This window comes from Pseudorca crassidens, chromosome 8 (assembly GCF_039906515.1).
Source record: "Pseudorca crassidens isolate mPseCra1 chromosome 8, mPseCra1.hap1, whole genome shotgun sequence".
In the NCBI taxonomy this organism is placed as follows: Eukaryota; Metazoa; Chordata; class Mammalia; order Artiodactyla; family Delphinidae; genus Pseudorca; species Pseudorca crassidens.
In genome coordinates this window covers 83,028,108-83,036,275 of record NC_090303.1, presented here as the reverse complement: position 1 = coordinate 83,036,275, position 8,168 = coordinate 83,028,108, and positions in this window count along the sequence as shown.

The window sequence follows — 8,168 nt, the reverse complement described above, 5'->3', positions numbered from 1 at the left end:
GCTGGTCCCAGCCCCACCCCCATTTCCAGGGCCTTTGCCCCCTCATAGGGATTCCTCCCTCCCAGGTTCTAGGTAGCCAAACACTGCCCTCTGGCTGCCCAGTGGAGGCCTTATTGGCAGGCTAGGCCCAGTAGTTGGCCCTCACCTCCTTCTCCACCCAGCTCACATATTCTGGATGTCGTAGGATGGTCAAGTTGTTTGCAGGAAGCAGCCAGATAACTTCAGGGCTTGTTTATCAATGGACCGTGGACAGCTCCTGATCGTCTCCTTACCTTAGGGCCTAGAATTTCCAGGGAGAGACAGGATAAACCTAAAAGGAAATCTAAAAACATTGACAAGAACATGACAATCAGCACACGGTGATGGTGGTCCCGTGGAGTGGTCCACAAACAAGAACTTGAGGTGAGAGTATGAGGAGAAATGGCACCTTGGTGAGAGCCAGGAGGATTATTGTCTTGCTGGGCATTTGCTCTGCAGTTCCTACCAAGGGTAAGAACTCAGTTTTGGGACCAGACAGGACAGGATAGAGCAGAAGATGCTCCCTTCTTGGGATATGTCTTGGAGGGGCATGATTATCTCTCTCCAAATCTCAGTGCTGAGAGGTTACCATAGGAAGGGTGCTAATTAAAACAATGGGATTATTCCTGTTATGGGTTGAATTGTGTCCCTGAAAAATTCATATGATGAAGTCCTCACCCCCAGTACCTTATAATGTGACTATATTTGGAGATGGGGTCATTGTAGATGTAATCAATTAAAATCAGAGGTCATACTAGAGTAAGGTGGGCCCCTAATTCAATGACTAGTGTCCTCATGAAAAGAATGCCTTTTTTGAAAACACACACACACACACACACACACACACACACACACACACACACAGAGGAAGAACATCATGTGAACATTGGAGCCATAAGCCAATGAACTACCAGAAGCTAGGAGAAAGACCTGGAACAGATCCTTCCCTAGAGCCTCCAGAGGGAGCATGGCCCTGCTGACTCTTTGATGTCAGACTTCTGCCTCCAGAGCTGTGAGACAATAAATGTCTATTGTTTAAGCCCACCCGGTTTGTAGTATTTTGTTACAGCAGCTGTAGTGAATTAATACATCTCCCTATGACAAAAAGAAGCAGGTAAACTAGGGTTAGTTTATTCATTAGAAAGATGAAGTCCCACAGCAAATAAGTGGCCATTTGGCCTAAATCTCATTTTTTCCAAGCAATGTGCTCCCCTCCACACACGTGCCAGGGGTGTCCTCCCACTCTCTTTCGATGGAGCAGGACAGAAGATGCCACGCAGTCAAGAGGCTCGATTTCCTGTGTCTTCTTTCTCATTTCCTTCCCACATACTACTTCCTTCTACTTCAAACTTTCCCCTTTCACCTCCTACTCCATACATTTTTAAAAGATGGGAGTGAGTTAGGAGAGGAAGAATGTAGAAGCTAGGAGGCAGGACTCACTTGGGCATTTTATGTTTTATTTTTTTTAATTAAATTAAATTAATTAATTAGTTTATTTTTGGCTGCGATGGGTCTTGGTTGTTGCACGCGGGCTTTCTCTAGTTGAGGCGAGTGGGGGCTACTGCTTGTTGCGGTGCGCAGGCTTCTCACTGCGGTGGCTTCTCTTGCTGCGGAGCACGGGTTCTGGGCACACGGGATTCAGTAGTTGCGGCACGCGGGCTCAGTAGTTGTGGCTCCTGGGCTCTAGAGCGCAGGGTCAGTAGTTGTGGTGCACGGGCTTAGTTGCTCCGCAGCATGTGGGATCTTCCTGGACCAGGGATCAAACCCATGTCCCCTGCACTGGCAGGCGGATTCTTAACCACTGCGCCACCAGGGAAGTCCCACTTGGGCATTTTAACTACTCTATTTTGACCCTACCTTCTTGTCGCCTTTCCAAGCAGACCAGAGCTCAGGGGATTCACCCTCCAGTACAGAGAAACCCCAGCATCTGGAAGAGAGAGACAAGCTGTCGTTTTCCTATTTCAGTTGCTTGGTATCTCTGTGGACTGGCTGATGAAATTCTCTTGCCTTGTCTTCACTCTCAACTGGGGCTCTCCCAGTACTCAAGATATGTGAACTTGGAACTCCAGGGGAGTCTGCTCTTTACAGACTTGCTTTGCTTCTACCCTTCATCTTCATAGACTGACATCTCCATTATTGCCCAGGGCTCATAGACTGACAGCTCCGTTCTTACTCAAGCCTCCACCAATAGTTTCAAAAAGAGCTTTAATTTTTTGCGATCAGGGTGATAAAGAGAAGGGAAGCATGCATAAGAACTTCCTTTTCAAAGACATCGTTCTAAGTGAAATAAGCCAGACACGAAAGAACAAATATTACATGATCCCACTCATGTGGTACCTAGACTAGGCAAATTAATAGAGACAGAAAGTAGCATAAAGGTCCAAGTGTTAGGGGGAGTGCGGAAAGGGGAGTTATTGTTTAATGGGTACAGAATTTGTGATGATGAAAAATTCTGGAAATGGATAGTAAGGATGGATATACAACCCTGTGAATGTACTTGATGCCACTGAATTTTACACTTAAAAATGGCTAGAATGGTAAGCTTTATGTGGTGTATATTTTCCCACAATGTAAAAAGAAAAGAAAATACCAGAGGTAAAATCAGCATTCTTTATTACTGATCCAACAGAATCATTTTTTTCTGAGTTACTAAGATTGGTATCTTTGGGCAATTACGTTAGATAGTTTGACTGATATTTTTAGTGGTTGGTTTAAAATAAATTCCTTCTTTTCTCCTGAAAAAAGAGAATTCTATTCTCAAACCCAGCTTCCTTAACAAGGCTAATAACACCCAAAGGATTTTACTCTGTTGGGTTCCAGAGCATGTGTTTTCAATTCCATCCCTGGAGGAAGTCAGACTCACGGTGTGGAGAGCGGCTATTGGACGATACGGGATTTAAAGGAGAACTGGTGTTTCAGAGTGCTGGCAGGTGCCAAGTCTTTCCCAAGTCTGCATCTCTTTTTCCCCTTCAGACCTGATGCTGACTCCCCTGCCAATCACAGTGCTCGGACTCTCAGGGGAGAGGTGATGAAGGAAGCCTGGGTTATGAACAATTACTATCAAACTCAGGGTCCCTACGAAATGCAGAGCACTGGGCAGGCTGCAGGGGGAGCCCACGTGCAGACCCTGCAGGGCCACCTGGCTCTCCCAGGCAGGCTCCCAAGTAGCTGATACCCCGTGGCTGAGGTCAAGCAGCTCTAGCCAGCGTCTCTCCAAATACAGCTTGACTGGGATAATTACTATTATATATTATGAGAAACAGAAAGAAAACTAAGAGAAAGAACTCAAAGTACCAAGAGACAAGAGAAACCGGCATAGTGGGTGGAGAAAGTGAGGGCTTTGGTGAACCATCGAAATATTGAATAGTGGGAGAAGAAAAGAGAATCAGAGAGTAAACAGAAGCTTCCATGAAACATCACAGCTGCTGCACTTTCTTCCACAAAAGACAGAGACAGAGAGAGAAAGAGAGAGAGAGAAATGTGGAGCCGTCTAGGGAAGGTAAAAAAAATTGATTTCATGTAGTGGAGATTTGAGAGCGTAAGAGCGAACAAGAAGTGGACCTGAGGACTACAGTAAAGAGAAATTAGGTAAGCTGAGGGTTGGTGGTGAAAGGGATGCCAGCTGGGCTGATGATGAAACCTGGGACGCGGACCATTCAAAGCCTGGTTACTGTGCTTGATGGTGCCAAGCCAGAGACGGTAATGAGACTTGATTTATAATTACCTGTCTTTACACAGCTTGTCCTCTGGGTAGTAGAGTGACTTCTGTTGGGCTGAGCAGATGTTGCTTTGGGGGCCTTTGTGGACCCAGTAAAGATGATGAGCTCTGGATTCCTGGGACCGAGGTAAGATCCTTATCCTTGGGGAGGGAGCTCTCTTCCACATTGCCTTTGGGTCTTGCTAAGCAGCGGAAAGTTACCCAAGCTGGAGCACTGAGCTTTCCTAGGTAGGACCTATTACAGACATAGTTTCAGTGATGACTAGATCACATTAAAACAGTTCAGTCCCCTCTCACTCTATAGTGAGACCAAGACCAAGATCCCACAACCTTCAAAAAGCATAGAGGCAAAGACCTGGGATCATCAATGACTCATGTTCCTCCTCCCCTTCCCTTTCAAAAGTGCAGAAGTTTGTGGATATTTCAAAGGCAGCAGAAAGATAGCCACCCCACTATCTCCAGATAAGGTAACTCTAGGTCAGAGAAGGAATTTCATAGAGTAGGCTTAATGAGCCCAGGGATCAAGAGGGTAAACTGAAGAGCAGAGAGACTGAAATGACAGGAGTGCAGAATTAAGGCAGCAAGGGTGGGACTGGGAAGGTCCTAGGCTGGAACGGGTGAACTCAGTCAATAGATAACAGCGTCACCTGTTGGCACATAATAGTATTAGTAATAGTAGTAACAACAATTATAGTGTGATACTTAGAGTGAGTGTTCTGTACATGTGCATGATAAACCCTGTCCTCAGTCTCAAAGCTGGATCTCTGAGAGAACACTTCTTAACTCATTTTATGAGACCAATATTAATTACCCTAATATCAAAAGTGTTAAAGACATCATAAGAAAGGAAAACCGAACACCAGTATGTTTCATGAACATAGATGAATAAAAAATCCTCAGCAAAATATTAGTAAATTGTACCCAACAATGTCTAAAAAGAATCATACATCATGATCAAGTGAATTTATTCCAGGTATGCAAAGCTGGTTCAACATTTAAAAATCAATGAATGCAATCCATCACATCAACAGGCTAAAGAAGAAAACAAAATCATATCAATTGATGGAGAAAAGGCATTGAACAAAATCCAATACCCACTCATGATACAACTCTCATCAGACCGGGAATAGAGGGGAACTTCCTCAGCTTCATAAAGAACATCTATAGAATTTACACCTTAGGTTCGTCAATTGTAACAAACTGGAGATATTGAATATGGGAGAGGCTGTGCGTGTGTGGGGACAGAGGGTAGATGGGAAATCTCTGTACCTTCCTCTTAATTTTGCTGTGAACCTAAAACTGCTCTAAAAAAATAAAGTCTATGGGTATGGTGACACCTTTTTAGATACAACACCTAAGAGATGGTCCATGAAAGAAATAATTGATAAGCTGGACTTTATTACAATTAAAAACTTCTGCTCGTGTCCAGAGACTGTGCTCTGCAACGGGAGAGGCCACAACAGTGAGAGGCCCACGTACCACACACACACAAAAAACAAACTTCTGCTCTTTGAAAGACAATGTGAATAGAATTAGAAGGTAAGCCACAGACTGGGAAAAAATATTTGCAAAAAACATATCTGATAAAGGAATATTATCCAAACTATACAAAGAACTCTTAAAACTTAACAATAAGAAAACAAACACCTGATGAAAAAATGGATCAAAGCCCTTAACTGGACATCTTACCAAAGAAGATATACAGATGGCAAATAAGCATATGGCAAGATTATCCACATTGTATCATTAAGGAAATGCAAGTTAAGATGACAATGATATACCCCACTAGACCTATTAGAATGGCCAAAATCCAAAACATTGACAACACCAAATGCTAATGAGTTTGTGAAGCAACAGGAACTCTCATTCATTGCTGATGGGTGTGCAAAATGGTACAGCCACTTCGGGAGACAGTTTAGTAGTTTTTTTACAAAACTAAACATACCCTTACCATGTGATTCAGCAAGTGTACTCCTTGCTATTTACCCAAAGGAGTTGAAAACTTATGTCCACAGTAGGTGAATGCCTAAATAAACTGTGGTTCATCCATACAGTGGAATATCACTCAGCGCTAAAAAGAAATGAACTGTCAAGCCATGAAAAGACATGAAGGAATCTTAAGTGCAAATTACTAAGTGGAAAAAGCCAGTCTGAAAAGGCTATATATCGTATGATTCCGTTACATAACGTTCTGGAAAAGGCAAAACTATAGTGATGGTAAAAAGATCAGTGGTTGCCAGGGGCTTGCGGGCAGGGAGCGGGGTTGAATAGGTGAGGCACTACAGATCTCTTAAGGCGGTGAAATTACTCTGTGTAATACTGTACTTGTGGATACACAACCTTATGCATTTATCAAAACTTATAGAACTTTACAGCACAGAGAATGAAACTTAATGTATACAAATTTTAAAAAACTACCTAGAGGTCAGGGAATCCTAAAATGAATTGCAGAATATGACTAAATAATCTAAGTGTATTACAAATGTATGAAACAGCTTCAGGGACGGGAGTGGGGAAAATCAAGTTACTTGATTTAAGTAACTTTGGAAATGAGTGGAGTCTGTAAGACTAAAGGTAAAATAAATTGTACTTATGTATTGTACGGGCTTCACAGGTAAGCAAGGGAGGAAACCAGAATGATCCATGTGATAATGGACTGGAGTTGGAGACATCAGTATGAACTCATGTTTAGTTTAATATCGATACAAATGGTTACATATGGAACTATTTATAGATATGTCTATATACATGGATTAGTACACTCATGTACATTTCTTTGCTCTGTCAGCTGAAAGAATCCAGAAGCACTGACACCCCAGTCGCAGCAAGCATGCCTAGTGCCCAGGTCTTTGTTTCTCATACCATTCTCCAACAAAAGGTACCAGAGCTCCTTGGAGAAACGGCTGATTCTAGGCCTGGGGCAGGAAATATACAAGATAAATAAGGAGATACTCAACACACACAGACACACACAAAACAAAAACTGAGCCCCATGAAAATGGGGGTATGTCAAAGGGACAAAGGAGGCAACTGAAAGAGCTCCCAATGGCCAAAGCTAGAACGATTTGAGCAACAAAAAATGTAGCATATTGGATAATAATATTCCAAAGAATAAAATAAGTATCTGTAGTCCATATTGACAGACATACATTACTGAACAAGTAAGTGTGAGAGAAGGAAAATATCTCCTAAGCAGAAGAAATCCAAAATCAATGTAGACACTTCACTCTCAAGCAGGTGAAGCGTAACTCCCACGCCTTAAGTGTGAGTTGTACATAGGACTTCCTTCAGAAAAGTACCGTATGGAAAAGAGGGGAAAAGATTAACTTCGGTGGGGAAACCCAATAAACGCTACCTCAACCGGGTGATCAAGGTCAGCATCAACAGAGGTAAGTCACGTTGACGTGTGATGTGACATGACGAGGACTGCACTTTACCTTTTTCGGTCTTCTTCTTCAAAACCCATAAGCCCGGTCTGATCATGAGAAAAACATCAGACAAATCCAAACTAAGGGATGTTCTACAACTCCTCAAAATTTTATACGTTATCAAAAACAAGAAAAATCTGAGAAACTGTCACAGCCAAGAGGAGCCTCAGAATACCTGGTGACGAAATGTAGTGTCCTGGATGGAGTTCTGGAACAGAAAGAGGACGTTAGGGAAAAGCTGAGGAAATCTGAATAAGGTATGGACTTTCGTTATTAATAGCATATCCATCTTGGTTCATTAATTATAACAAATACTAGTGTAAGATGTTCATAATAGGGGAAACTGGGTATAGGGTGTATGGGAACTCTCTGTATTATCTTTGAAATTTCTCTGTAAATCTAAGACTGTCCTAAAAGATAAAGCCTATTAAAATAAAATGTATTTTAATAATGGAATGCTATCTTCCTCCCCAGATCTTCCACGTCATGCAAAGTTGGGCAGGATGGAGTGGAGAAGATTTGCAGAGCACAGAGCTAGCTGTCCCCAAGGAATAAATGGAACTTTGGGTCACCAGGCGGGTCTGAAAACCCCAGTCAGGATGCAGCCCCTTCCCCTTGGGCAGGTCTGATGTGCATTTGGACCCAAGGACGCACTCTCCACAAGTGATGGGCCACTGAGGTCTGAGGCACACAGTGCCAGACCTGGCAGCTTTGGGCTGGGCTCTTCCTCACCTGGCCTCCTGGAGCTCTTGGCTCTAACCCCTGAACTCCCCAGCTCTGCTGGGGGTTGTCTAGGGGAATAAAGACTCCCCACCCCACCCAGCAAAGCCTGGTCATAGGTGAAACAAGGGGAGGGTTGAGCTCAGAGGTTAGGGGTCCGTGTTGAAAAAGAGGGAAGAGGGGGGCATTTTCTGTGTCCCCAGTTAGGAGGAAGTGCTCTTCACTCTCTCTGTGGCACATTCAGAGGGAGGGAGCTGAGTAGCCAGCGTTTCAGACGCTGAGCG